This window comes from Oryctolagus cuniculus, chromosome 3 (genome assembly GCF_051225735.1).
Source record: "Oryctolagus cuniculus isolate XC-2025 breed Fujian yellow rabbit chromosome 3, ASM5122573v1, whole genome shotgun sequence".
NCBI classification, from domain to species: domain Eukaryota; kingdom Metazoa; phylum Chordata; class Mammalia; order Lagomorpha; family Leporidae; genus Oryctolagus; species Oryctolagus cuniculus.
The window spans coordinates 17,255,916-17,278,753 of record NC_142869.1 but is presented as its reverse complement, the minus strand read 5'-3'; the positions used below and the strand labels follow the sequence as shown (position 1 = coordinate 17,278,753).

At 40.4% G+C, this 22,838-nt stretch overlaps 1 pseudogene; it reads left to right on the top strand.

Annotated features, from left to right (window-relative positions):
• Positions 1 to 16,502: 16,502 nt before the first annotated feature.
• LOC100342648 (prothymosin alpha pseudogene) lies at positions 16,503 to 17,627 on the top strand (annotated as a pseudogene).
• The last annotated feature ends 5,211 nt before the right edge of the window (positions 17,628 to 22,838 follow it).

Genomic DNA, 22,838 nt, shown 5'->3' with positions numbered 1-22,838 from the left:
CAGGGCCCAAGCACTTGAGCCATCCTCCACTGCACTCCAGGGCCACAGCAGAGAGCTGGACTGGAAGAGGAGCAACTGGGACAGAATCCAGTGCCCCGATTGGGACTAGAACCCAGTGTGCTGGGGCTGCAGGCGGAGGATTAGCCTATTGAGCTGCGGCGCCGGCCGGAGTGCCAATTTAATCCTAGCTACTCTGCTTCCAATCTATCTCCCTGCTAATACATCTGGGAAGAGAGCAGAAGATCAATAATTAGGCCTCTGTCACCCATGTGGGAGATCCAAATGAAGTTCCTGACTTGGCTCCAACCTAGTCCAGCCCTGGCCATTGTGGCCATCTGGGGAGTGAATAATGGATAGTGGGGGCCAGCATTGTGTCATAGCTGTTTAAGCTGCCACCTGCCACACCAGCTTCCCATAGAGACACTGGTTCTAGTCCCAGTTGCTCCACTTCTGATTCAGCTTCCTGCTAATGGCCTGAGAATAGCATGGAGGATGATCCAGGTATTTGGGCCCCTGTCACCCAAGTGGGACACCCAGAAGCTCCTGGCTTCAAGCTAGCACAGCTCTGGCCATTGCGACCATCTGGGAGTAAACCAGCAAATGGAAAATCAATATATGTCTCTCTCTCTCTCTCTCTCTTCTCTCTCTCTCTCCTGCCTTCTCTTTGTGTAGCTCTGACTGTCAAATAAACACATAAAACTTTTTTAAAATAGTGGATAGTAGATTCTCTCTCTCTCTCTCTGCCCTTCAAATAAATAAATTTCAGGGAGTACCAATAATTTTAATGTAATTTATTGAAATGTAACAAACCTACTAAAAAGAAAAGATATCCTAAATATATGACTCCAGGTAGATAGAGTCCTCTACCCTATGTACTCATGTATGTCTGTCTTCCTTCATTCAACATTGTGAGATTCATCCATGCTATGGAATATAATTACAGCTCATTATTTCTCATCGCTATAAATTATCTCATTGTGTTCATTTATTTATTTACTTATTCCACTGTAGATAGATAATTGCTTTTTTTCTAATTTGTTTCTATGAAAATTTTGGTACATGTCTTTTGGTAAACCTATGTACATATTGCTGTTGTGTTTATATCTAGAATTGAAAGGACACAAGAAGCAAATATTTACCTTGAGTAGACTCTGCAAATAGTTTTCCAAGGTGGTAAAAGAAATTCACACACTCATCTGCAGTAGAGTTCCAGGTGATTAATGTTCTCACCCACACTTGACCTTGAATTTCTCATTTTAGCCATTCTGGTGGGTATCTAGTGGTATTGAACTGTGATTCTAAGTTGCAATTGGTGAAATACAATTGGTGTGTGTGTGTGTGTGTGTGTGTGTGCGTTTGCATTCAATGCTTTGGCACAAGGCTGAAGGAGTGTTTAGATCCCAACTCTACCTTCTGTGTAAAGTTCATTTTTTTTATCTGTTAAGTGAAATAGTACTTGAAAAGAACAATGCACAGCAATACTCAGCACTAGTTAACAACTAATATAACATATATGAAACTATATATAATATATATATGTGAAACCACTTTAATATATATATGTACTCATAGACACAGACACATATATAGAAATACAAAGTAGATAAATACATGATAAATAGATAGATACATACTTAGTATATTTCAGCCTATAATACAAAATACCATAAATTGGGAACTTATATGCAACAGAAATTTATTTCTCACAGTTCTAGAGACTAAGAGCCATTTCCTGGTTTATAGATGGAAAAAAGTGGAAGGAGCCAGCCAACTGTCTGGGATCTCTGCTTTAAGGATACTAATACCATTCATGAGGATTCTGCCTTTGCAACCTAATTTCATATAGCTTAGGACCTCCCTCAGAGAACATAATCCTCTGAAATAGTGCTCATTTTAGACTAGTGTGCAAGAGGATGTCCACACCCCTTGGAGAAATGAAATAATGGTAGAGGATTAGATACAGTATGTTATGTTATATTATAATGGTCCCTAAAAATATGATCTTGGGGGAAGGGGGAAAGAGGTATCACATGTACCCAAATACATGGAAATCACAAGATCCAAAGTTGTCCATAATTCTGATCCAACCACATGGAAATCTTTGAATTTACAGAATACATGACAAATTTCAAGGAAATTTTTAAATCTATTGCTTATTTTTCCAATCCATGAATCACAATGTTGAAGAATTTACTGGGCCTCAATCATTCTGAACTTGAGAATGCTACATCCTGCTTTAGGATCTGGACTTTTAGAAGAGGCCAGAGCCAGGTCACACCTGCAAAAGGAGATGTCTTGGCTCACTGGCCTTCATGTGGGAGAGTATCAGTTCTGATCACTAAGCTTTTCAAATATTACCTGTTCACTCTAGTCCCAAAGTCCCTGCCAACTCGCCATAAAAAAGTTGCAAATTTGAGTTTCCTTTTCCTTCTAAAGCAGAGATGGTTTCATGGGAGCCCATCCATGTCTAGAGGCAATGAAAGGTCTCCTGTATGCATTTTCTGGGTGTACTCTGTTTACCTGCTCTATTTCTCAAACATCATTACATTGTCTCAGGAGGGAGTGCTCACAACTCAGACGCAAACATTCATGCCCAATGTGTTTCTGCATCATAGACAGCTTGCCACACCTGAAAATCCCGAGTATCACAAGGCAGAAAATCCATTTCCAGGAAAATGCCTAAGTCTTTGCCTATGTGTTGGCTCATCTCATTTCTCCACTATATTATGGCTGACTTCATATCAGAGCTAAAGTTGGGGGAAGGGACATGTCTCCAACACTTGAATATATCCACATCTTTCTGTGTATAAGAGCAGATGCTTTGGAACCAAGAAGAACTAGATTAGGACTCTGCCTCTGGCACTTGTTTGTTGTAGAACCTGAGGCTGGTTACCCTGGCCTCGGTTTTATCATCTGTAAACATGGAGAAAGTAGGTTTGCTATGAAGTTTAAATAAGATAATTAAGATAAACGGCTTATCATAGTCCTCAATAAATGTTATTCATTATTGCTGCCAATTGTATCCATTTCCCCACAACAGACTAGCATATTTTCTGTTAGACCCTTTCCATATCTGGGTCCTTTCTGCTTCATTGCACATTGGCCTGACTTCCAACTGCCCAGGGCTGCTTTCTCCTGCTACCATAGCCTGCTTTGACTGTTCGGCAGCAAATATGCAGTGACTGGAATTTGTGACTCCTTCCTGAGAACAATCCTGAAAAAAAAGGACAAATGGGGGTAGGCATAGAAATACATCCACTTCCTATTCCTTGTAGGGTAACTCCAAAGTACATACTCTATCTATCCAGGGCTCACAGAAATGCTGTTTGCTTAAGGTTTGAAGGCTCAACACAGAAGAGAGCATAAAAGTCCATCCTTTGTTGGCTGAGTCCCCCGCCCTTCTCCCACTTCCTTCCCAGTATTTCATGCATCTCCCAGATCAACCACTTACATTGAATCCTATCTCAAGGACCAATTTGTCTCCACTGTATGTTCTTTAAAAGTAAAGAGACTGGCGGGCACCACGGCTCAATAGGCTAACCTGCAGGGCACTGGGTTCTGTCCCAGTTGCCCCTCTTCTAGTCCAGCTCTCTGCTGTGGCCCCGGAGTGCAGTGGAGGATGGCCTAGGTCCTTGGGCCCTGCACCCGCATGGGAGACCAGGAGAAGCACCTGGCTCCTGGCTTCGGATCAGCGCAGTGTGCAGCGGCCATTGTGGGATGAACCAATGGAAAAGGAAGACCTCTCTCTCTGTCTCTCTCTCTCCCTGTCCACTCTGCCTGTCAAAAAAAAAAAAAAAAAAGTAGAGAGACCATAATATTTTCTCAGAAAGGGCCAGCGCCAGACACCAGCTCTGGCACATCACATCAAACATCCTAACAAAAATTTGAAATCTGCGCACTTTGCATTCCAAAAATATGCAAATGTTTGATACTAGATGTTTGACTATTTCTGAAGTTATTGGTTTTTTCATGAATATTACATAACATGGAATAGGTAACAAGTATCAAATTGTGTAAGACATCACAACATTTCATGGTCCATGAGAGAGTGGAGACTCTTTTTTTTTCAACTTTTATTTAATAAATATAAATTTCCAAAGTACAACTTTTGAATTATAGTGACTTTTCCCCTCATAACCTCCCTCCTACCCGCAACCTTAAGAACTGCAACCCACTCTGGGCCAAATTCAGCTGCAATGAAATTTTTTTTCTGGGATTTCTTAGATTAAAATAGTTGGTGTTCCTTGGAACCCATGAAACCTTATCAAAAGTGCTGCTACTTACCAGAGCACTGTGTTAAATGAAGATGCAGGTGTCCACCATTAAGAAACCCACCTACCTCTTTTTCCTTGAGATTCTTCATCCCTTCCTTTGAACATTCCAAATGCAAAAATCTCCACACTTTCTTGGGGCAAAAAATAATTTTTACATATGATAAATCCCTTATTATTTTCTTAACACTGCTAAAAGGGAAAGATACCTCTCTTGTGTTAAAGATGAATTAATAGCAAAAATTAGAGCTGTTCATTTTTCCAAGATTATTATTCTCCATGTATATAGCTTTGCTCATTACATCACAATTCTATTTCCTCTCTAATGGCAATGTGTGGATTGATGGAGACAGATACTGATGCTGGCTGTGAGGAATTAACTCATAAACAGTTACTCAACTTATTTACCCAATTTACTTAGACATGACATATCAAACATGACTTGGTTGCAACAGGATCTTGTTATTGCAAGCAAAAAATATCACTATAAAGATATTAATTATACCGTTATCAAAAGATCCGAAGGCCCAAGTTAGCAAATAAAGAAGGAAATATAAATACTTGAAAATTAGAATCATAAAGAAAATTTGGCAGCAAAAACTGTCTGGCTCATACAGTGTTCTATTGATATGACTAACCCTCCTAAGTTTCTCCACATCTTTATATCTCTCCCTCAGAGCCCAAGTTCCCAGAGACAGAAACTAACTGGCCAACCAAGGGTAGTTTGTCTTTCTTTGGCTACATAGAGAGGGAATGAAACTCTTCCCCAAAAACATTATCCACAAGGAAGGATTTCCTCAAAATGGCAATGAGGAAGTCGATGTGAAAGGGGAGGTTAAGTGATGGACAAAATTCTACTATTGACACTCAACAATTACTGATCTTTAACACTAGGTCTCTTCTTTTCTTGGTAGAAGTTTCATCCTTTATTTTTTTCCACTTAAAAATATTTTTTAATCTTAAAATTTTGATTAGCATGTGATAACTAAAAATTAGAAAGTCTTCCCCATTCTTCCCCCATCATTGTAAGTAAACTGTGTTAAGCATTTTTGTATCTCTTTCCAGAAATTTCATATACCTAAACATGTAAGCATATAATTTGTTTGTTTTTGTTTGTTCTGTTTTATGAGAATATCACATTGTACATATTGTTTTTCAGCTTGCTTTTACTAACCGACTATATGCCATCAAGTTCGCTTCATGTTAGTGCATAAAAATTGACCTCTTTATTTCTAACCAAAGAACAGAATTCTCCAATAGAGCTAAACCATACATTAACTCATTCCTTAATGATAGGCTTTTAGGTTATTACTAAAATTGCTATTAGAAGTTGCTGCAAATCTGATATTTTGTGAATTTATCTTTGAACTTTATACAAGTATTTCTGCATATACTTTTCCTACAAGTCAAGTGAAGCATGCGTGTTTAAATTGTCATAAGTACTATTCCATAGTTCTTCCCCAGTGCTTCACAACTGACTGAGGGAGAGCTGCTGTTGCTCTCTGCATTGCCTGGGAAACTTGTGGAAATGATCTGTGCTCACAACCCCTGGGCCACTCTGACATGCCCACCTGCACCAGGACCTGGGGCACAGGGAGAGCAGGAGAAGTGATTTGTGGAATTCCCTGAGTAGTTATGTTCCATATCTTCCTCTAAGGAATGATTGCTTTTGCTCTTCTAATTAAGAATTTGATGAGTTAATTCACTTCTCACTGGAAAGAGTTAGGTTGGCTGTGATCCCTGGTGGATGTGGAGAAAGGGTTGGTCTTTCACGACACCCATCCCTCCTGGATGATTGGCTCTACAGTGAGTCTCAACCCTGCACAGCTGCATCCAGGCTGGTATCTCATGGCACTACACAACATTGCCTTATTTTCTTGATTACATAATCTCATCATCTTTTGTAAAGAAGATTATTGTTTGAGAGGCAGAGTAATAGAGAGAGGGAGAGACAGAGAGAAAGATCTTCCATCCTCTGGTTCCCACCCCAAATGGCTGCAACAACTGGGGCTGGGCTGATCCAAAGCCAGGAGCTAAGAACTTCTTCATCATCTTGGAAGTGGGTGCAGGGATCCAAGCACTTGAACCACCCTCCACTGCTTTCCCAGGCTGTTTGCAGAAAGCTGGATCAGAAGAGGAGTGCCGGGACATGAACTGGCACTCGTACGGGATGCCAGCGCTGCAGGCAGAGGCTTAACCTACTATGCCACAGTACTGGCCCCTAATCTCATCATCTTTAAATGAGAAAGTTAGACTCATTAACACTTAAGATCATTTTGAGCCTTAAAGAGTTTATCACCTGCTGACTCACTTCTTCCTGTGATAGTTGGTTGCATACCTGAGGGCCAACATTAAAGAAAGCTTACACATTAGTATCATCTAACCAGAGCCAACACAAAAAACATGTCAAGTGGGATATGCTCATCAGGAGGAAATGGTCTGACATTCCACTCATGTGTCTCTCTGGTTATCTATATATTCTCAAGAACCACCATTGATTGAGTTCAATCACAAGGGACAATGGTCCATTTCTAGCCTCCTTTCAAATGAGTTTCTTGAAGCTGCTTCTGCTCTTGGGTTCCTTTTAGACCCAAAATATTTGCTTTGCTGTACCTAAGTCTAAGCTTATCTCCAATTGTCTTCTCAACATTATGCACTTAAATTATCAATATAACCGAATCTAAAAAATCCATAATTTATTTACTAAACTACAATGCAGTTTTCTGTGTAATTTCTGCATTAAGGAGCTACATTGATTGCTCAAAATCAATTGTTTCAGCGATTTTTTTTTCTTTTTCTTTTTGACAGGCAGGGTGGACAGTGAGAGAGAGAAACAGAGAGTAAGGTCTTCCTTTGTCATTGGTTCACCCTCCAATGGCCGCCGCGGCCGGCGCACTGCGGCTGGTGCACCGCGCTGACCCGAAGTCAGGAGCCAGGTGCTTCTCCTGGTCTCCCATGTGGGTGCAGGGCCCAAGGACTTGGGCCATCCTCCACTGCACTCCTGGGCAATAGCAGAGAGCTGGCCTGGAAGAGGGGCAACCAGGACAGAATACGGCGCCCCAACCGGGACTAGAACCCGGTGCGCCGGCGCCACAAGGCGGAGGATTAGCCTAGTGAGCCACGGCGCTGGATCTGTTTCAGCTATTTTAGGTTTTGTTCTCTTGAGCATGTCTTTTTGCTTTGTTTTTAATTTCTCTTTTATTCTGCACAGATTTGCTTTACCAATCCTTCCCCCAACCACTACCAATGGCTGAAAATTACCAATTTCGGTAGTTTCTGTCCATTTCCTTAAGAAGGGCTTTTGATAATTCTCACACTCACATCTCTGCTGCCCAGCCCTCTCCAGCTCCCCTATCATTTTGATTTAGAAAACAGGACAATTGCTCTTTAATAACCTTCTGTCTCTCAGACGCCTCACAGCTCTCCTTGCATTCCCGTGTGTTATGCACATTCTATTTTTGTTAAGTCCTTCATTCTTCTTTTTCAGAAGGCCTGAGGTTCTTTGAGCTTTAATTATGGTGTCTTAAAAGATTCTTCAGCTGCTTTCATGCTTGTGAATTTTATACTTCCTCTTATTGCACGTTATTCACCAGATTTCTCAATTCCCCAAAATTTGCTTTCTTGAAATTGAACACCTTTGTATAGCTTCATTGTTTGAACCTACATCTTATTGTTCTCAATGTGAGCCATTTGTGAAATGGAGACCCTTTCGCCTGCCAGTCAGCTATCTTCAAATATGAGTATTTATTTCCCTCTACTTCGCTGCAAAAAAGTATCTATTATTATCTCTTCTTAGCAATTTAAAATCTCTAAGGGTAATCAAAATTTTGACCTATCAACAAACTAAGATTTTTTCAATTTATAATCAATATGCTGTAATTCTCACCTTTCAGTTAATCCCTCAATATAATGAACACCTTTCTTTAGTAGGATCAGGCCAGAATTACCTAGCACAGTGCCAGTCTTGGTTTTCAGTGATCAATAATCAATTTCTTAATAAGACACATTGCATTCTAGTAGAAGTATTGTCTATGATCCTATCACCTTAATTAATTAAAAGGAATTATGAAGAAGGCTAGGATTCCAGACAAGTTGGAAATATAGATTTTAAATGTACAAGTATCTACCTTTTGAAAACAGCAAGTTACAGATAAATACAGAAATTGGACATAGAAGAATGAAGGCTAAAACCACTTCCTGGAACAAACTTAGTTCTTGGAATTCTTTTGGCTCACATGCAGGGTTATTATCGTAAAAGTCGTCATGTACTGCAACCCTTTACCAACTTCAAAGTGAAGCATCAACAAAGACGATGGCTCTTAGACATGAGAAAGGGTATCTGCAAGGAGGCAAAGCCAATAGCATGAATTCTGCTTGCTTTGAGAAGAAAGAGAACTAGTAATTGAGAAAAAGAGTTTAACCAAAAGGATTTGAGTTCGTTTGATTAAAAGTATTTTTTAAAGTCTCACATAAGCATCCCTGAATATTAGAGTTTCTGAGGTTTATCCATCACTAGTCATTTTCCAATTAACTGTACATCCTAATACCCCCTGATCCTAGTTCAATGGCTTCAGTGACTGATAATTTTGCTTCTTTACAGAACAGACATTTAATGCTGAAACCTTAGGACTTTGATTACTATCATTTTGTGGATTTGAGTTTGCAATCCTGATAATTCTGAGATCTTTTATTTCTCCCAGGTCATCATTTTGGCATCAGATAACTTCTACCAGGTAAACTGGAGTACAGCTCTGTAGATCTACTGATTGTTTTTTGCTTGTTTGTTTTAAAAACATATAATTCAATCTGATATAGTTCAGTTAATTCCTTCCTGTAATAATAGGTATAAGCATGCATGTGAAACAATTACCAGCTCCTGAATTTGCATCTCTATGTACACACAATATTTAACAACAAAAATTTAAAACTGCAGAAAATATATTATGGATGAGCCTTGTGGAATAATGTTCAGAGAAACAAAATAATGAGGAATATTCCATCTAAGAGGCAGGAGGATGTGTTTATTACAAACCAATGTAGAGAGAGGATGAAAGAATACTCCAGATGAAAGGAAGCTTAAAAGACATGACAACTAAATGCAATAATTAACCCTTGATTGGGTTCCCTACTACAGTGGAACCCTTCACTGCAATGAGAATATACTATAAAGGCTAATTGGGTCAACTAAAAATAATGAGTTGTGGACAGTAGGTTGCAGTGATTCAACATAAGTTTATGAAGTTGATAACTCTACTGTGATTATATGAGAACATCCCTATTAGGAAATACACATTAAATTATTTGTGGATCAAGTGTGATGTTGTATGATACTTATTCTCAAATAGTTGAAAATTATCATGTATACAAGAGGAGACAGAGTGAACAAAAGGTAAGCAAGTGAGAAAAATGTTAACAATTGATAAATCTGGGTAAAAGATAAATGACTGTTCCTTGTATTATTTTACTTGTGATTTTTTTTTAGATTTCAAACTATTCTAAAATAAAAATTTTTGAAATAATGTAAAGTTGATCAAAGTAAATCAAACTGAACAGAATACATTCTATGGTATTTCATTTAGATAAGGTTCAAAACTAGGCAACATTAAACTATGTTCTTTAAGCCTTCATAAGCAGGTTAGAAAACTGTGAAGGATAGCGAAGAAATGAACTCTGTATTAGGTACGTGAGCAACATTATCTCATCATAGTATATAATAATAGGATGCTGATATCTCTGATACAGAGGGAAGAAATTGCATAAGAGGATGCTAGGGATGTGGAGTGCTAGCCATGTTCCATTTTGCATCCTAAGTTTTGTAGTTATTAAATTGAACTTTTATATTTTATGAACTTCTCGGTGTGTATTATTTTAAAGGAAGAATAAAGGGAAAGGCAGACGGGAAGAGTATGGAAGGGAGTGATAAAGAAAGAGAGGAAGGGAAAGAGAAGAGGAAAGGAAAATAGGAAGGAGGGAGGGAAAATAGCAACTTACAACCAACAGTAACCAAAGTCAGTACTCCTACCTCTTAACTCTTTAGATCACTCTTTTAATGTGCCGTGACTTGCATGCACTTGTGGGCATGTTGGTGGCTCTAAGATGCTTTCAACATGTCCAGGAGGTTGTGTGGGTATCTTCCCAGCTGCAGGTCCATTCCCCTACCCCGTTGCAGGCTCCAACTACACAATGTCCCTTGGTACCTGGATTCGGTGCTATGCTCTTTTCTGGTCTCCTCCCGACTGTGCATATTACAGGTCTCACTAAGTTTACCTCTCCAAGGAGCCTCCATTAACTCCCCTGTCTAAACCAAGAAACTTTGTACAGGTCTTTCATGGCCTTCTATTCTTAGTCCTCATAGCAAATATCACAGTTTATAACTCTACTTGTGTATTTTTCTGTGGGGCTATTTACTTTATTGAGTGCTGACCGTCACATGTTTGCTGAGAGTCATTTTCCCACTTTCTAGCACGTATCTGAAATGTAGCAGTTGCATGTGCTATGAATGCTGAATACACAAATGAAAGACCATGTGTCAATCAGTTTCTCTTTCAGTTCCCACCATCTATCCCAACACAGAACAAAACGACCAAATAATTGTTTATACAACATCATTACATGTATATCTTTAGTAACCTTGATAGATTTTCAATAACATTAGCAGATTCAAATATAAATGTGTTTGTAAAAGTGTTTTGTATATAAAAGGAAGTTGTTCATTTCTTCTCAAAAATTTTCCCACATAATTTTATTTGATTGCAGTTACAGGGTACATAAAGTATTGTGTTATACTTCTTTCATATAATATTGTTCAAAAATTTTCCCCACATTTAAAAAAAATTTAAGATGTATTTATCTGCATGAAAGGTAGAGTGACAAAGAGAGGGGGAGAGACAGAGAGCGAACCATCCTCTGGTTCACTCCCTAAATGGCCACAATGGCCCGAGGCTGGGCCAGGACCAAGCCAGGAGGCAGGAGCTTCCTCTAGGTCCCCACATGGGGCAGAGGCTCAAGCACTTGGCCTGTCTTCCACTGCTTTCCCAGGCACATCAGTAGAGAGTGGATCAGAAGTAGAGCAGCTGGAACACAAAGTGACCCCCATATGGGATGCCGGCATCTACTACGCCACAACGCTGACCCTTAATTTTTTAACAGATTCAATGTAGTTCATGGATAAAATTCTAAAAACATGATATTCCCTCCTTCCTTCTTCTATCACTTCCACCTCCCTTTCCTTTCTCTCTTCATTTCTTTCTTTCATTTTTGAGATAATACAGTTTTAACTCTTATCTGATGCTTTGAAGTTCCATAGAAGAGAGAGGCAGGCTCATTTTTCCTTCACTTGATAACGCATTCAACCAAATCACATACATGCTGGGTGAAAAATTCATCTCTATTATTAACAATTTAATTTTTGAACTGATTGCATTTTTAAAACAATATTTTAACACATGTGAATATAAAAGAAATTATATAGAAAAACTGAGGTAGAGAAAATGACTAAACCAAATCATCAAAGAACAATCTCCAGGTCTCAAGCACTCTGACAAGGGGAAATAATAGACAGCCAGGAGATAACTGGTGCAAAACTGGGAGACCAGACCTCCTTTTTACTACAAATTAAGCCAATTGGAGATGCTTGCCTGGATCCATTATTTAGCTGTTGTAAAAGTTTTATTGTGAAATCAATAACTTCTTTAAAAGCTGTTAAAATATGAGATTTAGATATTTGAACTAAGAGTTACCTTTTCTATTCAAAAGATTCGAGGTAAGAATCATTTCTTCAGTGTTGTGATGGGACACCTACCTTTATCCAAGAAAATTTGGCTCACTGCTCTTCAGTATTAAAGAATCCAGTGGAAATATTTCTTATGATTTTGCAAATTCGGACATACAGTACTGTCACTGGAGCAAAATAATAGAGGCATTAGTCCTATCACATGGACACACACAAAATAAAGGAATTCAACTATAAGATTACAGTGGAGAGAAGAAACTGGATTATTTGTGAAAGCTGCTGTCTGACCAACTCTGCAAATAGAACTAATTGAAGAAAGGGTTCAAACAAATCAAATCAGAATTTATTTTTTAATTTGTGCAAATGTGTATAGAAACCATGCAATTAATCTGTTCTGCATTGGGTGGTACCCAGGTCCCTAAAATGTTAAGTAATATATGGTCACTACTTCTTCAAAGTACATGAACACAACAAACAGTTGGAAGACAGGTGTTTTGCTTACTGGCTAGTATGGAAATATTTCCTGCCCTCAGTTTAAAACAACAATTACAGACTTTTCAAAGATGCATTCTTCCTACAAAAAGGGCGACATGTGTTTTCTGACCCTAAAATACACCCATGTGCCGTCAAACCAACAGCAGAGTGATGTTTAATAATATTCTATTCTCATTTGAACGCCATCCCCAGTTTCCTTGAAGCTCTCTGATTAGGGCATTCAGAAACCAACACATTTTTTACACTGGAATGGTTCATTTGGCCACCACTTAACAAAATCTCTTTTTCTTTAATATTTATTTTATTTATTTGAAATACAGAATGACAGAGAAGGAAAGACAGACAAAAAGGGATCTTCCATCCACTGGTTCATTCCTCAAATGATTTCAACAGCCAACGCTGCACCAGGCTGAAGCCAGGAGTCTGGAACTCCACCCAGGTCTCTCACATGGGTGGTAGGGGCCCAATTATTTGGGCCACCTTCTGCTACTTTTCCAGGTGTATTAGCAAGGGCCTAAATAAGGAGTGAAGCAGCTGGAATGTGAGCAGGTACTCTGATAAGGGATGCTGGTGTTGCAGGCGGCGGCTTGACCTGTCGTCCCACAGTGCTTGTCCTTATTTAACAAATCTTAAAAAGCAGTTTAGAAAAACATCCCATTAAGATTTATGTCTTAGGTGTGTATGTTCCTAATGTGCAACATTCTAGAATGTTTGAAGAAAACTCTAGCTAGTGAGCTGTGATTGAGAATCCAAAATGAGAAAACAAAGAGGAGGCTTTGCAAAGAAATGATGTATCTGCAATTGTTTGTCCATCCTAAACAGATCCACAGGGTTTGAACTGTTCTTCCTCCTTACATGGTAACCCCAAAACTCAGAACACAGAAGTCCAAATCCCACCAATACCTTAATGAAATTGAGCCCCAGAACATTTGCAGGTAAAAGCCTTACTCCAAGTGTGGCCCATCTGTTTGTCTAATTCTTTTAATGGACAGTCCTTTAACACCTACAATTTGTAAAGCAGTGGACTGGATATGAGGTTTGAAGAACAGGGTAATTGTGCACATCTGGGGAGGCACACACACGTGTGTGTGTGTGTGGAGGTAGTTTCCTTATAAGTTTGTTTGCAAATATAATTTTTATATTTTTTTGACTTTTATTTGGTAAATATAAATTTCCAAAGTATAGCTTATGGATTACAACAGCTTTTCTCCCTATAACTTCCCTCCCACCTGCAACCCTCCCAACTCCTGCTCCCTCTCCCATTCCATTCACATCAAGATTCATTTTCAATTATCTTTATATACAGAAGATCAATTTATTATATATTAAGTAAAGATTTCAACAGTTTGCATCCACACAGAACATAAAGTGTAAAATACTGTTTGAGTACTAGTTATAGCATTAATTCACATTGAACAATACATCAAGGACAGAGATCCCACATGAGGAGTAAGTGTACAGTGACTCCTGTTGTTGACTTAACAAATTGACATTCTTGTTTATGGCATCAGTAATCTCCCTAGGCTCTTGTCACCTATTTTAGATCAGAAAGACACCTTATCTAATTCGAATCATCTGATGTAGCAAGATTCAGGATGAAAGATCAAAAGCGTGGATTACAAAGATCACACCTGAAAAATAAAATTGCATGCCTCCTTAAAAGATTTCTGAAATTCTGTGGCTCCTAATTAAAATGTGTCCAGGAATTTCAAAGATCCAGGTGCACAGTTAGGTCATATTTACCTGAGAACACTGTCTCTATAAGGGATTGCCTCCAGCTAACACAGGGCCATCGGTCTTGTACCCCAACACCAGTATTTCAAAGGGAGCTTCAGAGGGGCACAGGCCTTTAAAGACTCATTGCCTTGAGTGGCAAAGTATTGAGGTCAGTTCCCTGGAGGGACAGTTTCAGTTTCACCCCTAACGTTCTGAGTTGCCATAGGAGCTTGCTTACTCTCTCAGGGTATCGGTTTTCCAATGGCTAGAGAGGCTATAATTACAGTCACCTGATTCTATCATAGATACTCTAAAGTCGGCTGTAAACTTGTCACAAAACTTATTACATCAATTGAGGTATCTTCTGATTTCATTTTTAATGTAAATATATGGTACATTTATCAACTACTACAAATAGCAGTTTAATAATATCAAACTTCTAATATTTCGATCAGAAAGCTAGGTGCTTTTATACTCATTTATATATTTTTACTTAATTCAAAATCACAGAGAAAGAGAGAGCAAGAGAGAGAAATCTTACATTCACTAGTTTACTCCTTCAAGTGGCCACAATAGCCAGTAGTGGGCCAGACTGATGCACTGAGCCAGGAGCTCCATCCAGGTCTCCCACATGGGTGGCAGAGACTTGAGCCATCACCTGCTGCCTCCCAGAGTAGGCATTAGCAAGAATTGTAAGCAGAGGTGACACACAAACACAGGCACTCTGATGTGGGATGCAGGTGTCCAAAGTGGTGCTTCAACCCACTGTGCCACAATGTCCACCCCAGGTGCTTTTAAAACACCTACTAGCTGGTTGAATCTTCTCAACTGTTTCGTTAACATATCATTACTATCTACTTTTTACTTATGAGAACCAAAGATTCAAAATTATCTAGCAACTTACACAAGACCATACCACTGCTCATGGCATAAACTCAATTCAAACTCAGATCTACAAGACAAAAATTATAGTTATTTCCACTATGTAACTATTACTAAGAGATTCCAATGCAATTACAATGTCAAAGGCACTTTCATAAAAGTTCAGGAATGAGTGTTTAGCCTAGGTGTTAAAGTGCTGGTTAACATGCCCATGTCCCATATCACAATGCTTGGGTAATTAGCCAGCTTCTGGCTAATGCAGACTCTGTGATGGGCTCCTGCCACCTACATGGGAGGCGTGGATTTATTTTATAGCTTCTGGCTTCAGCTGTGGCCCAGCCCTGTCTACCATGAGCACTTGAAGTCAACCAGTGGATGGCAGCTCTGTCTCTTTCTCTTTGTGTGTCTCTCCACCCTTCAAATAATAAAAAAGGTCAGAAAGATAAAATTACTGGGTTATCCACCACATGAAATCAATAATTAAAAGTAATGAAATCAGTGCTGTAGTTGGTATTGCAGCCAAGTTCACATGGAGAGTATTTATAAAGTGTAAAAAGATTTTAAAGCTGACTATGCTTATCGAAGAATTGATTTCATACAGGCAAATTGGACAATACCATTTAAAAAGCCAATTTTTTTATTTTGATTTTAAAGTTTTTAAATCAAAGACACAAATTTAATTTTTTACTGCATCTATATATGGATAAAGACTTAAAAGGCATTTGAAGTCAGGGGTCAGATCTTTCTTGTTCTCAAAGGTAGCAATGTCATGGGATGATGTGGGGGAGTGGAAAAGTCTTAAGATCATTTTAGATTTCAAAGACTCTAACATATCAAGTATGTCTTGCAGATAAGGTAGAACAGACTAACTAACCACATCCCTAAGCTTTGGACCAGAATGACTTTAACTCAATGCAATAGTACTGATGATCTCATCCTGATCAGAAAGACTGATTGGGAGTTGCATGTGTCTTTGGTTAGCAAAAACGCTTTTCAAAACATAATGATTACTTAATGTCATAAAGGTAGACAAGTCAGGATGTTTATGCTTGTTGCACTACTGCTGCTATGCTACATAAACAATGAGGAAAAAGTTAAAGGCCCAGGAATAAAGATTCAATTAAATAAATTATATCTTATTCATGCAAAAGAATACTATGCAACTATAAAAAAGAAAGGACAGGACAGCTGCACTGCAAAATACAGAATTTAAAGGCAGGCCACTTAACAACATGTATTGTCTCTGGCCTCAGAATCAGCCCTTAAGGCACTCGTAAAAGGCAGGCCACTTAACAACATGTATTGTCTCTGGCCTCAGAATCAGCCCTTAAGGCACTCAGATCTGGCTGAAAAGCCCATAAGAGTATTTCAGGCATGGAAAGCCAAGACACTCTGGCAAAAAAAAAACCCCACTGGCTGCTCTGAAAAGCCATCTTTGCATTGTTCCCGGGCCCGACTCCCCGCTCGCCGCAGCCGCCTCCCCCGCCGCGGCCGCGGACTCCGGCAGCTTTGTCGCCAGAGCCCCCGAACGCCCGCTTTCTCTCGAGTCCGCTGCCTCGGATCCCCGGCGTGCCCCACCATGTCCGACGCGGCCGTGAACACCAGCTCCGAGATCACCACCAAGGACTTGAAGGAGAAGAAGGAAGTGGTGGAGGAGGCGGAGAATGGGAGAGACGCCCCCGCCAACGGCAACGCCAATGAGGAGAACGGGGAGCAGGAGGCAGACAACGAGGTAGACGAGGAAGAGGAGGAAGGTGGCGAGGAGGAAGAGGAGGAGGAAGAGGGCGATGGTGAGGAAGAGGACGGAGACGAAGACGAGGAGGCCGAGGCGGCTACAGGCAAGCAGGCAGCTGAGGATGACGAGGAGGACGACGTGGACACCAAGAAGCAGAAGACCGACGAAGATGACTAGACCGCAAGGCAGAAGGCACCCGTGAACCCCAGGCCACCGTGACCTTCCACTCTCACTCCCGACTCCCCCAACGTGGTCACCTCCGAGTAGAGGCTGCCCGAGCCTCTGCGGACGCAGCGCTCACGCCCACAAACCCAGTGAATTCGCAACAGGGGAGGGACAGCACCAAACTCCAGGCCCTGCTTTCTTTCTTAAAAGTACTTTAAAAAGGAAAAATTGTTTGTATTTTTTATTTACATTTTATATTTTTGTACATATTGTTAGGGGTCAGCCATTTTTAATGATCTCAGATGACCAGACCAGCCTTCGAGCGTCCTCTGTCCTACTTCTGACTTTACTTGTGGTGTGACCATGTTCAGTCTAATCTCAAAGGAGAAAAAAAACCTTGTAAAAAAGGCAAAAACGACAACAAAAAAACAATCTTATTCCGAGCATTCCAGTAACTTTTTTTGTGTATGTACTTAGCTGTACTATAAGTAGTTGGTTTGTATGAGATGGTTAAAAAGGCCAAAGATAAAAGGTTTCTTTTTTTCCTTTTTTTGTCTATGAAGTTGCTGTTTATTTTTTTTGGCCTGTTTGATGTATGTGTGAAACAATGTTGTTCCACAATAAACCGGAATTTTATTTTGCTGAGTTGTTCTAAAAAAAAAAAACACACCACCTAAATGAAAGATCTCCACGAGTGAGATCCCAGTGGAAAGAACAGGTCATCAAAGAAGGAGGTACCTTTCTCTTAAGGGAGGAGAGAACTTCCACTTTGACTATGGCCTTGTCTAAATATGATCAGAGTCGGTGAACTCAAAAGGCTTCCATAGCCTTGGAAACTCATGACTAGAGCCTAGGGAGATTACTGCTGCCATAAACAAGAGTGTCAAACTGTTAACAACAGGAGTCACTGTGCACTTACTCCTCATGTAGGATCTCTGTCCTTAATGTGCTGTACATTGTGATTTAATGCTATAACTAGTACTCAAACAGTGTTTTTCACTTTGTGTTTCTATGTGGGTGCAAACTGTTGAAATCTTTACTTAATATATACTAAACTGATCTTCTGTGTATAAAGAGAATTGAAAATGAATCTTGATGTGAATGGAAGAGGAGAGGGAGCGGGAAAGGGGAGGGTTGCGGGTGGGAGGGAAGTTATGGCACCAGCTTGAGTCCAGGATGCTCCATTTCCAATCCAGCTCCCTGCTAATGGCCTTGAAAAAAAAGTGGAAGATGGCCCAGGTGTTTGGGCCCTGCCATCCATGTGGGAAACCTGAATGAAGCCCCAGGCTCCTGGCACCTGGCTCCTGGCTTCAGTGTGTCGCAGCACTGACCACTGCAGCCATCTGTTGAGTCAATCAGCCTATGGCAGGTCTCTCTCTCTCTCTCTCTCTCTCTCTCATTCTGTAACTCTGACTTTTAAATAAATAAATACATATTTTTAAAAATATGCATTTTCTCTATATACCTTCTAGATAAACCAATAGAAAAGAAAGTGGAAAGAAAGAAAGAACCTGAACTGAACATAGCTGCTACTGCTGTGAAGATAAGAAGATGAGGACAACAGGATCTGCTATTTTTTACTCTAAACTTTTATATGTCTCAAATATGAAAACAATCATAAACTATTTAATAATTTTCTAAATTCCTTAATAAATGCAAAAACTTTTTTATTTGCCAAACTTGCCCAAAAGTGGACTCAAATGGAAACAAAAAGAAAAATAAAGGGGTTCCTTGGTGGTGACCTGGGAGAACTGCTGGTTAGACATAACTTTCCAGTATACAATTACAATACACATATCTTCCCTGAGACATCAGTTTGTGAAGCATTTATAAAAAGAGCTCTGTGTATCATTGCCAGAAATCTGCACCAGGCAATGTCTCTTTTCTGCAACCTTGAAAATATTGCAAGCTGGTAGCTGAGCAGTATAAACTACTTGGAAGACCAGCATGAAGATTGTTCAGAACCCTGGCACCTTCCTGAGACTTGGAAGTAGTATTGCTCCTAATTGAAAACAGACATAACTAAAAGGAGAGCTGCTGTGTAAGTCTACCCTGTGAGGAACCAAATCATCTATGCCATGCCCACTAAAGGGAACATGGATAGGGCCCTGCTCCATCAGCTGTGGCATCAACAGCTTGCTGTCTGCCCAGATCCACTCTCTGGAACAACAGCTCAGCCCATCATGTGAACCAGGAAGCCCATAATTCATGATTCTGTGTGTGCTGAGAGTACCCAGAAAGCTTTGCTAAGCATTGACAGTCTCCCCCTTGAAGATGACACCTGGTCTTCATAAAGCCTTGTAAATAAGTATTTCTCTGGATATTCCAGTGTGACTATGTTCAAAGTAGGTCTTGGACAGCATAGTCAGTATCAAGAGAGAAGAGGCAGGCATATCAGAGCCCATATCTCCCTTGTCTCACATTCAACCCAAGTCTTATTCCAAGTATCTCTGTCTCGCTATCCATCCATGTATTTTTGTAAATTCAGACTAAGGTTTTCTGGGAACTAGACAAGTATGATCTATCCCCATGTTGAAGAATCAGTTGGAGAGTGAAGACACCATCAAATAAAGGGGCATGAAGAATGGAGAGAGGACAAACTGGGTGAGGAGGTAAGAAGTATAGCATTAACTGGAAGCAAAACTTCTTGACAGTTTTGTTGAGACACGCCTCCCTGTTTATGGTGAGGGGACTGAGGAATAAGATATACCTGGTCCTCTCAGATGAGGTAGGGATGATGAGCCCAAAAAGGTAGGTATTGAAGGAGCAGGTAAATGTGAAATCAGCCAAACACATGGAATCCACAAAAGAAGAGAAGCAGTCAGTTGAAACTCTTCTAAGGGAAAGAAAGAAAGCTGAGAAGCAAAGCAGTGCAAGAAAAAGGTAATACAGTGGAGCTGAGTATTTTTAAAAGCATAAACAGGGGCCAGTGCTGTGGTGCAGTAGGTTAGATCACTGCTTGTGACACTGGTATCCCATATCAAAGTGCCAGTTCAAGTCCTGGCTGCCCATTTCCAATTCAGCCCCTGCTCATGCACCTGGAAAGGCAGCAGAAGATAGCTCAAATACTTGGACCCTGTCACTCACGTGGGAGATATGGATGGAGCTCCTGGATCCGGCTTTAGCCTGGCCCAACCCAAGCTGTAGGCAGCCATCTGGGGAGTGAAATAGAAGATGAAAGATCTCTCTCTCTCTCTCTCCCTCTCTCAGGGCCAGCACTGGGGCATGGTAGGCTAAGCCTTCACCTGTGGGTGTCAGTATCCCATATGGACACTGGTTCATATCCTGGCTACCCCTCTTCTGATCCAGCTCTCTGCTGTTGGCCTGGGAAGGCAGTGAAGGATGGCCCAAGTGCTTTGGCCCCTGTACTCACGCTGGGGACTTGGAGGAAGCTCCTGGCTCCTGGCTTTGGATGGGCCCAGCTCTGGCCATTGGGGCCATTTGGGTAGTGAACTGGCAGATGGAAAATGTCTTTCTCTGTCTCTTCCTCTCTCTGTAACCCTACCTCTCAAATAAATAAAATAAAATCTAAAATAAAGTTATCTCTGTGTCTCTGTCTCTCCTACTCTCTACCACTCTGCCTTTCAAATAAATAAATAAATAGAATATTTAAAATAATAAATTAATGCATAAACCAAATGACATATGATAATGGGCCTTTTCAGCATCCTAAATTCTAGATACAATGAAACAGCCTTTTTAAAAGCTTTGCACACAAAAGGAAGGCACACTTCCAGCAGCCTTTGCATATTCTTTGGAAATCATCCAGCTGAGATAACAACAGGTTGTCTCTTCTCTAAGAGCAGGTGTTTTGGCAGGCGGATGATGGAGATTGGTGGGGACCACAACAGACTGTTGTGGGCTTAATAAAAGTGTCTGTCCATAGTGACTCTTTTTTTTTTTTTTTTTTTTTTTTTTTTTTGACAGGCAGAGTGGACAGTGGGAGAGAGAGAGAGACAGAGAGAAAGGTCTTCCTTTGCCCTCCAATGGCCGCCACGGCCGGCGCACCACGCTGATCCGATGGCAGGAGCCGGGAGCCAGGTGCTTTTCCTGATCTCCCATGGGGTGCAGGGCCCAAGCACTTGGGCCATCCTCCACTGCACTCCCGGGCCACAGCAGAGAGCTGGCCTGGAAGAGGGGCAACCGGGACAGAATCCGGCGCCCTGACCGGGACTAGAACCCGGTGTGCCGGCGCCGCTAGGCGGAGGATTAGCCTAGTGAGCCGCGGCGCCGGCCAACAGTGGCTCTTTCTTTCCTCATTCCAACACCCTTGGCTCCAGATCAGTCTTAGATCATACCCACCTGATTCAACCTCCAATAGCATTAGTTTCCCATGAATATCCATCACTGTTTCCTGTTTCTTGTCATTTCCCTGAAGTTTGGACTATCATATCTTCCCCCACTGAAACTGAAACTGTTCCCTGGAATATACTCATTCCCTTTAGCCTGCTATAGCTCACCTATGTTTTCACTACCACTTCTCAGCTGCTGACTTCAAGGGCCCAGCTTCAACACTGAATTACCATGGTTCAAAAGCTCATGCAACACATCCATTATCCTGAAATAATTATTTGTATGACTCTTACCCATGTGGACATGAGTTTAGTTTTATCATTCACAGATTATTATTATCTGACCCTTGCATTGGGAGGCAAGGTTGGTGTCAATAGTTTGTCCTGGAGATTTCCATATTGTTAATGCACAGAGATGTGCTACACAAAGCTGTAACAAATACACAGCTATACTAGGTATTTGTAAGTAGCTCCTCTGAATTAGATGATGTAATATTTGAAAATGAATGTCAAAGACTTCATAAAAATAAAAGAATGTGTCTCATTAAAATATTTTTAAGAGCCAATGCTGTGTTATAGTGGGTAAAGCCACTGGCTGCAACACCAGCATCCAATGAGCACTGGGATTCATGTCCCAACTGCTCCACTTCTAATCCAGCTCCCTGTGGATATCCTGGGAAAGCAGTATAAGATGGCCCAAGTGCTTGGGCCCCTACTACCTACATGGAAGACTCAAATGCAGCTCCTGGCTCTTGGCTTCCACCTGGCCCAACCATGGCCATTGTGGCCATCTGAGAAATAAATCAGAAGATGCAAGCTCTCTCTCTCTCTCTCTCTCTCAATCTTTCTCTCTTTCTCTCTTTTTCAGTTTGTATGTGTGTGTGTAACTCTGACTTTCAAATAAATTTTAAAAATATATATTTGTCAATTATTTGCAGAAATCATATAATCAATAAATCACTGTCATGGTCAAATAGGATATGACTCCTGAAATCATGCAGATATGTAAAGTTTAGAATCCAAAGTCTTATGTACTGAGAAGGATGAAAATTTAATTAAATTATGGTGTTTGGGAGGTAGGCCTAGTGGGGAGTCCTTGGATTGCTGCAAGTCTGCTCTTAGGAGGAGTTTTCCCAAGAGGTTTGGTTGTACAAGCTAGGCTGAATTAGCCACCCTTCCTGCTTCCTGGCTTTCCATGTTGTTGCTGCTCTACATGCACTCTGCCATTGCCATCCACTGCTCTCTTACCAAAGACTGCACCAATTATCAGATCTTAGACTATCAATCGCAAAAGCTCTGAGATAAAGTAAACCTCCTTCCTTCACAAGTTGCTTGGCATAAGTCCTTAATTGTCATAATGAAAAGCTAACTGACAGAGTCAGGTTAAATGTTGCTCAAATCAATCTTACCTCTTTTTATTTATTTTTTTAATAAGGCTGACAGAAAACTTAAAATTATATATGTATCACGCATTCTGCTTCTGTTGGGCAGCATTATCCTAGATATTTTTCTTGACATATTATCAGTGTCAAATGTTTATGGTATTGAGT